This window comes from Megascapheus bottae, chromosome 1 (genome assembly GCF_031878675.1).
Source record: "Megascapheus bottae isolate mThoBot1 chromosome 1, mThoBot2.hap1, whole genome shotgun sequence".
In the NCBI taxonomy this organism is placed as follows: Eukaryota; Metazoa; Chordata; class Mammalia; order Rodentia; family Geomyidae; genus Megascapheus; species Megascapheus bottae.
The window spans coordinates 24,245,589-24,253,085 of NC_143509.1; the positions used below are offsets into that span (position 1 = coordinate 24,245,589).

The following is a 7,497-nucleotide window of genomic DNA, read 5'->3' on the forward strand; positions in this document are numbered from 1 at the left end:
CCAGCATCGCTTTCTCATCTAATGCTGGTGGAATGCCCGTGTGGGCCCACCACAAAGCCTGTTCTCTGCTGTTCTCTCCACACAAGCATCTCCAGGAGCTGGAAGGTCAACTCTTCACTAGGGAAGATCAAGTCTGTCATCTCTCCTGCTCCCCCAGCATGGTTCCTAAAAACATCCGTACGTGTCTACAAGGACCCAGGAATGAATGCTGTATTTCTTATCTTCAGATAGATTTTATGGACTTCACTATATTTTGACCAATAAGACTGACTGAGGGAAATGGAGTTCCTGTGAAGAATAAGCCAAAGCCAGCATTAGGTTCTCCTCTCAAAGCTCATCTTACGCTTAAATAGCAGACATCGACCACCTGCAAAAACACTACCAATGACTTTGTTTTACAAAAATAAATAGCTACTGCTGGTATGTAAGGAAGAGAAAACTGTTACCCTTGGACTTCAGTTTGGGGACTGATAATGTTCAAACCTTTGATCATACCAGTGATAATGTTTAGATGATGTTTAAATGCCAGTTTAGATCATCAACATGACTGAGACTATCTTCTTTTCTTTCTTTCTTTTTTCTTTTCTTTTCTTTTCTTTTTTTTAAATTCTCGTCCTGGGGAGTGAACTCAAAGCTTGAGTTTTATCCCTAAGCTTTTGTGCTTAAGGCTAGTTGTCTACCACCTGAGAGACAGCTCCATTTCCCACTTTTTGGTGGTTAATTGGAAAGAAGACTCTTGTAAACGTTTCTGTCTGGGGTGGCTTTGAACCATGATTCTCAGATCTCAGCTTTCCAAGTCGCCTGCATTACAGCTGTGAACCATCAGCCAACTGAAACAGCAACAAAGAAGGAAGTCTTGTTCACAGGTTATTGGCTGAAAGACAGTCATGAATACAATCTCAGATGACCAGATCCAGAAATATCAATGTTTCTAAATTTTATTTCCAGGGGTAAGTTATATTTAAATTTTCTTTTAGACTAGAAATGTAGGTTAGTGGTATAGTGCTTACCTACCTTACATGAAGCACTGGGTCCCAATCCTCAGTACCATGACATACATTGAAAGAGCCCGAAATGGTGCTGTGGTTCAAATGGTAGAGCACTAATGCTAAAGTCCAAGATCAGTGTCCTAACCTTGAAATGAAAGGGGAAAAGAACGAAAGGTAAAGAGAGAAAAAATTGGCTTCATGAAACATTGTCGACAACTTTAGAGAAATACTTTCTTCCCGAAATACCACTACTTTCCTGAACTTGTTAACTAAGTTCTTTAACACCTCAACAGCAACGATGGCGTGTGTGTAATGCACTTTACTTGTCGAATCATGCTAGGCAGGTACACAAGTAAACTAAAACCAATTTAACAAACTTCTACTTTTTAACATAAAGATTATTATAACAGAAACCACTCAGACTGTGTCCTCTCCCTCTTTCTTCCCATCAAAGAGAAGAAGAACGATCATCAAGGGCAGGTGGTAGATGCCTCAAAGCAACACCAAATGCCAGCTTCACGCTCAGGAAAGAACACTCTACATCCTCCTCGTGGTTTCCGGTACTCTACACAATCAGTGGAGTTTCTCTAGTCACATACTATAGAAATGATCCCTGAAAGTATAGTCTTAACTCACGCCCCCTACTGCTGCCTTACTCCGTGACCGTCACACACATTTTGCTGAGGCTGACTTGCTTTGCCTTTCAAACAACGACCTGCCTGTGCCCACCGTATGTATCTACACAGACTCTCCAAACGCATCTCTCATTACCACGTTTACCAAGCATTTGGAACACTTGGACGGTTTTGAAGACAGTGCAAGTTTTCACCGCAATTAGCATAGAGTCGCAAGGCAGCCAATCACTGACCGGCTCTCTCCAGCCCCGCCCTCACATCCTCAAAACCCTGGGATTTCCTACTCTGGCCATGCTTTCACTCCGCAAAGCAATGGTTCCCAAAGGAAGATCAGCAGGGGATCATGTCTTAGGTCCTACGTGAGACTGGAGCGGTAGACTCAAGGTGACCCAGCAAGCAGGTCCTGAGTTCAAGTCCCAATGTCACCAAAGTGTGGTTAGAGCTTCCCTTGGCGTCGCACTTTCCACCTCAAACACGGATCCTTGAGATGGACCCATGTAAAGAATTTCAAAATGTCTAGCAAATGGAAAGCCTTGTTTTCGTTTTACTTTTTTTTTGCCAGTCCTGGGGTTTGAACTCAGGGTGAGCACTGTCCCTGAGATTCTTTTGCGCAAGGCTAGTGTTCTACCACTTGAGCAAGTTTTGACCTTTTCTGTGTATGTGGTACTGAGGAATCAAATCCAGAACTACATGCATGCTCTACTACTATGCCACATTCCTAGACTAAAGGAATGTTTAAAAATAATTTCTGGGCCAGGAGTTTGGCATAATGGTAGAGTGCTTGCCTAGCATGCACAAAGACCCAGGTTTGATTCATGAATACCACATATATAGAAAAAAGCTGGAAGTGGTGCTGAGGCTCAAGTGGTAGAGCTCTAGCCTTGAGGAAGTCTAAGGACAGTGATCAGGCCCTGAGCTTAAGTCCAGGACTGGCTAAATAAATAAAAAATAATTTCCCGCAGAATTAAATTTTAGAGACGTCAATATTTCTGGATGTGAACATCTAAGGTTGTGTTCATGACTGTTTTCAGCCAATAATCAGTAAAACAGAGTCCCTTTTCCTTTTTTGCTGTTGAAATACCTTTCAGCTGGGTGCTGATGGCTCACAGTGAGAATCCCACCTACTCAATAAGTTGAGATTTGAGGATTGCAGTTCAAAGCCAGTACAGGCAGGAAAGCTTTTGAGACTCTTATTTCCAATGATCCACCAGAAAACCGTAAGTGGCTACTATGGCTCAAAGTGGTGAAGCTGAAGGGCTCAGGGACAGCACACATATCCAGAGTTCAACCCACAATTGACAAAAAGAAAAGGGAAAAAAATAAAGAAAAAAGAAAATAAAATCTTCGTCAGCAGTGGGCACTGAAATAAAATTTGGATGCATGAGAATTATCTGATTGTTTATAATTGCTATGACAACCATAACATGCCATCAATCTTCCCTTTAAATAAACATGCAACATAAGTGAGTTGCTTATCCAACAACCGTGGATTAGCGAGGTAATCCTTGCTATGCAGGAGGCTGAGATTGTATTTGCAAGCCAGATGGGATATGGAGTCGGAAAGTCCCTGAGACCTTTGTTTGTTTGTTTATTTTTGCAATTATGTGACTTGATCTCTGGGCCTGGGTGTTCCCCTTGAGCCACAGTGACACTTCCAGTTTAGTGGTGCTAAGTTGGAGATAAGAGTGTCTCGTACATTGTAGTGCTCAGGGATGGCTTTGAAACGCAGTCCTCAGATCTCAGTGTCCTGAGTACGGATTTTACCGGATAACAGGGTTCTTTTGTTTGTCTGTTTGTTTTTTGCTATTGTGGGCATTGAACTGAGGGCCTGAGCACTGTCCTTGGGCTTTTCAAGGCTAAAGCTCTACTACTTGAGCCATAGCACCACTCCTGGCCATATGGTATATGGTACCGAGGAATTGAACCTGGGTCTTCGTGCATGCTAGGCAATCACTCTACCAGTAGGCGAAACTCCTGGTGGAGGATTACAGGTATGTGCCACCCTGCCCAGGTAGTCTCTGAGACTCTCATCTCCAATTAACCACTAAATAAAGTGATAGAGCATTAGCCTTGAGTGGAAAAGTTCAAGGACAGTCACTGAATTCCAGCCTCAAAAACAACTGTGGATCAAATAACAACATGGAACATTATTGCATGAAGTTTATGGGAGCCAGGCCAGGTGGCTCATGCCTGTAATCCTAGTTACTCAGGAGGCTGAGATTTGAGGATCAAGGTTCAAAGCCAGCCCGGGCACAAAAGGACTTGAGACTCCTATGTCATAGTATCCTCTAGAAAATGGGAAGTGGGACTTGCCTCAAGCGTAGGTGGGTAGCCTTGAGCTGAAGAGCTCAGGGACAGTGCCCAGGCCAAGTTCAAGCCTCATCACCCATAAACAAAACAAAACAAAACAAAAAAAGAAAAAGAAAGAAAATGAAGAAGGAGGAGGAGGAGGAAAAGAAGTTGTTTATGGGTTCTTGGGGCTAGTAATGTGGCTTAGTGGTAGAGTGTTTGTCTAGCATGCATGAAGCACTGGGTTCAATTCCTCACTAACACATAAACTAAAAGCCAGAAGTGGCACTGTGGCTCAAGTGGCAGAGCTCTAGCTTGGAGGAAAAGAACCTCATGGAATGCCCATGTTCTGAGTTCTAGACCCCAGGACTAGCACATCCACACACGAAAGTTTGTTGCTCTAGTGGGGGAGCCATAGGTCTGAGCAAAAGAGCTCAAGTGCAACATCAAGGTCCTGCGTTCAAGCCCCAGGACAGATCACCATCCTCTTTGAGGTAAAAAGCAGGAAGCCAAGCTCTAACCACTCTGGTGACACTGGGACTTGAACTCAGGACCTGCTTGCTGGGTCACCTTGAGTCTACCGCTCTAGGAAATCCCAGGGTTTTGAAGATGTGAGGGCGGGGCTGGAGAGAGCCGGTCAGTGATTGGCTGCCTTGCGACTCTATGCTAATTGCGGTGAAAACTTGCACTGTCTTCAAAACCGTCCAAGTGTTCCAAATGCTTGGTAAACGTGGTAATGAGAGATGCGTTTGGAGAGTCTGTGTAGATACATACGGTGGGCACAGGCAGGTCGTTGTTTGAAAGGCAAAGCAAGTCAGCCTCAGCAAAATGTGTGTGACTGTCACGGAGTAAGGCAGCAGTAGGGGGGGTGAGCTAAGACTATACTTTCAGGGATCATTTCTATAGTATGTGACTAGAAAAACTCCACTGATCATGTAGAGTACCGGAAATCACGAGGAGGATGTAGAGTGTTCTTTTCTGAGCGTGAAGCTGGCATTTGGTGTTGCTTTGAGGCAGCTGCCACCTGCCCTTGATGATCGTTCTTCTTCTCTTTGATGGGAAGAAAGAGGGAGAGGACACAGTCTGAGTGGTTTCTGTTATAATAATCTTTATGTTAAAAAGTAGGAGTTTGTTAAGTTAGTATAGTAGTGTCCGTACTACGTACGTCATAATATGACTTCCGATGGGTCTTAATAGACCTTCAAATTAAACCGAGGGAAGTTTAGTATTTCTCAACACTTGGAGACCAGTTCCAATAAACCCACCTAAATGGGGTGTAATTTTTTTTTTCTTGTTTTTTCCAATTTTGGAGTATGCATTCTCCTTTACAACTTCTGGCTGTTTCTATGGCACCGAGGAATGAAAATCAGTGCTTCATGCATGCGCTAAAGAAGTAGAACTTGACCACTAGCCATGCTTGGAGCCCACATTTAATGGGGCAGGGTTGATTTTTTTGTTTGCTTTGTTTTGTGGGTCATGGAGCTTGAACTCTGGGCCTTGATAACCCTTCCTTAGCACTTTAGCTCAAGGCTACCGCCCTACCCCAGTGCTGCAGGCCCATTTACCGTTTTCTAGTGATTAATTGGAGATTAGTTGGAGTTTCAGGTTCTGGAACCGGGAGTTTGGCTTAGTAGACTGCTTGCTTACCATGCATGAAGACCCAGGTTCGATTCCAGTGCTCAGGCACTGAGTTCAAGACCCGGGACTGGCAAAAAAAGAAAATATTAGAGATTTTACTTTTGCTTTTGTTATTTGTAAGTCATTGGGCTTTAATTCTGGGCCTGGGTCCTGTCCCTAAGTTCTTCAGTTCAAGGCTACTGTCCTACTCCTTGAGCCACAACCCCAGTTCCAGTTTTTTAGTGGTTAATTGGAGTTAAGAATCTCATGGTTTTTAGTGCCGGCGCTTCCTTTGTAGCCAGGATTCCAGGTGTGTGCCTGGCCTAGAGATTTTACTTTTGGAATTGTGAATTAATCGGAATTTAAGACTTCAGGGCTGGCTTGGACCTTTAAAAGTGCTCTCAGAACTAAAGGGATCAGCATCCTGAGTAAATGGATAACATCGTGCTATATAATTTTCTTTTTTCTTTTTTTTTGCCAGTCCTGGGCTTGAGCTCAGGGCTTGAGCACCGTCCTTGGACTTTCTCAAGGATAGAGCTCTACCACTTGAGGTTCAGCACCACTTCCGGCTTTTTTTCTATGTATGTGGTACCGAGGAATCGAACCCGGGTCTTCAAGCATGCTAGGCAAGCACTTTAACCACTAGGCCAAACTCCCAGCCCTATATAAGAATATTTAAGAATATTCTTAAATGGAATTAAACTTTAAAAGATGCATGGAAACATAGCTTTTTTTTTTCTTTCTTTCTAGTCCTGGGGCTTGAACTCAGGTCCTGAGCTCTGTGGGCTCTCTCAAGACTAGAACTTGAGCCACCGCAATAGAAGGCCTGGGTGTTTTTCAGGAGCTCTTCAGCTCCAGTCGACTGTCTCTACTCTTGAGCCAAGCCCACCCTTGCCGTTTTCTAGAGATTGATCTTTACAATATGGTCAGACTATTGTGTAGAGACGAGCCACCGAGCCACGGCTTGCGTTTTTATTAATTTTGAGCCACTTCACTTCCAGCTTTTTTTATGTATGTTGTACCAAGTAATCAAACACGGACCTTCTTTGCATGGTAAGCAAGCACTCCACCAAGACTTCCAGCAATGCCTCTTATTTTTTAACACTACTACAAAACCCATAGGACAACTCCAAAATACCTTTTCACTTTATATATATGATTCCTATAACAAAGATAAAACCTGAGCAAGAAAAGATAGAAAACAAAATTAAGATGAAATTCCACCGAATGCTTCTGTTAAAACGTATGAACACCTTATGAAGAAAACCACTCAGACTGTGTCCTCTCCCTCTTTCTTCCCATCAAAGAGAAGAAGAACGATCATCAAGAGTAGGTGGCAAATGCCTCAAAGCAACACCAAATGCCAGCTTCACGCTCAGGAAAGAACACTCTACATCCTCCTCGTGGTTTCCGGTACTCTACACAATCAGTGGAGTTTCTCTAGTCACATACTATAGAAATGATCCCTGAAAGTATAGTCTTAACTCACGCCCCCTACTGCTGCCTTACTCCGTGACTGTCACACACATTTTGCTGAGGCTGACTTGCTTTGCCTTTCAAACAACGACCTGCCTGTGCCCACCGTATGTATCTACACAGACTCTCCAAACGCATCTCTCATTACCACGTTTACCAAGCATTTGGAACACTTGGACGGTTTTGAAGACAGTGCAAGTTTTCACCGCAATTAGCATAGAGTCGCAAGGCAGCCAATCACTGACCGGCTCTCTCTAGCCCCGCCCTCACATCCTCAAAACCCTGGGATTTCCTACTCTAGTGCTATGTTTTTTCTCTTTTGTCAGTCCTGGGGCTTGAACTCAGCACCTGAGCACTGTCCTTGGGTTTTCTCAAGGTTAGCACTCTACCACTTGAGATACAGTGTGTACCACTTCCAGCTTTTTCTGTGCACGTGGTATGGAGGAATTGAACTTAGGACTTCATGCATGCTAAGCAAGCACTCTATCATT

General features: G+C 43.7%; 3 non-coding genes across 3 annotated transcripts; 1 reads left to right on the forward strand and 2 right to left on the reverse strand.

Moving 5' to 3' along the window:
• Positions 1-1,401: 1,401 nt before the first annotated feature.
• On the reverse strand, positions 1,402-1,618 carry LOC150068530 (small nucleolar RNA U3). The gene has a single exon (XR_016538552.1). It is a non-coding gene; the product is annotated as a small nucleolar RNA U3 (small nucleolar RNA).
• A 3,170-nt stretch (positions 1,619-4,788) lies between these two features.
• On the forward strand, positions 4,789-5,005 carry LOC150068531 (small nucleolar RNA U3). The gene has a single exon (XR_016538553.1). It is a non-coding gene; the product is annotated as a small nucleolar RNA U3 (small nucleolar RNA).
• Positions 5,006-6,795: 1,790 nt separating this feature from the next.
• On the reverse strand, positions 6,796-7,012 carry LOC150068532 (small nucleolar RNA U3). The gene has a single exon (XR_016538557.1). It is a non-coding gene; the product is annotated as a small nucleolar RNA U3 (small nucleolar RNA).
• Positions 7,013-7,497: the final 485 nt, after the last annotated feature.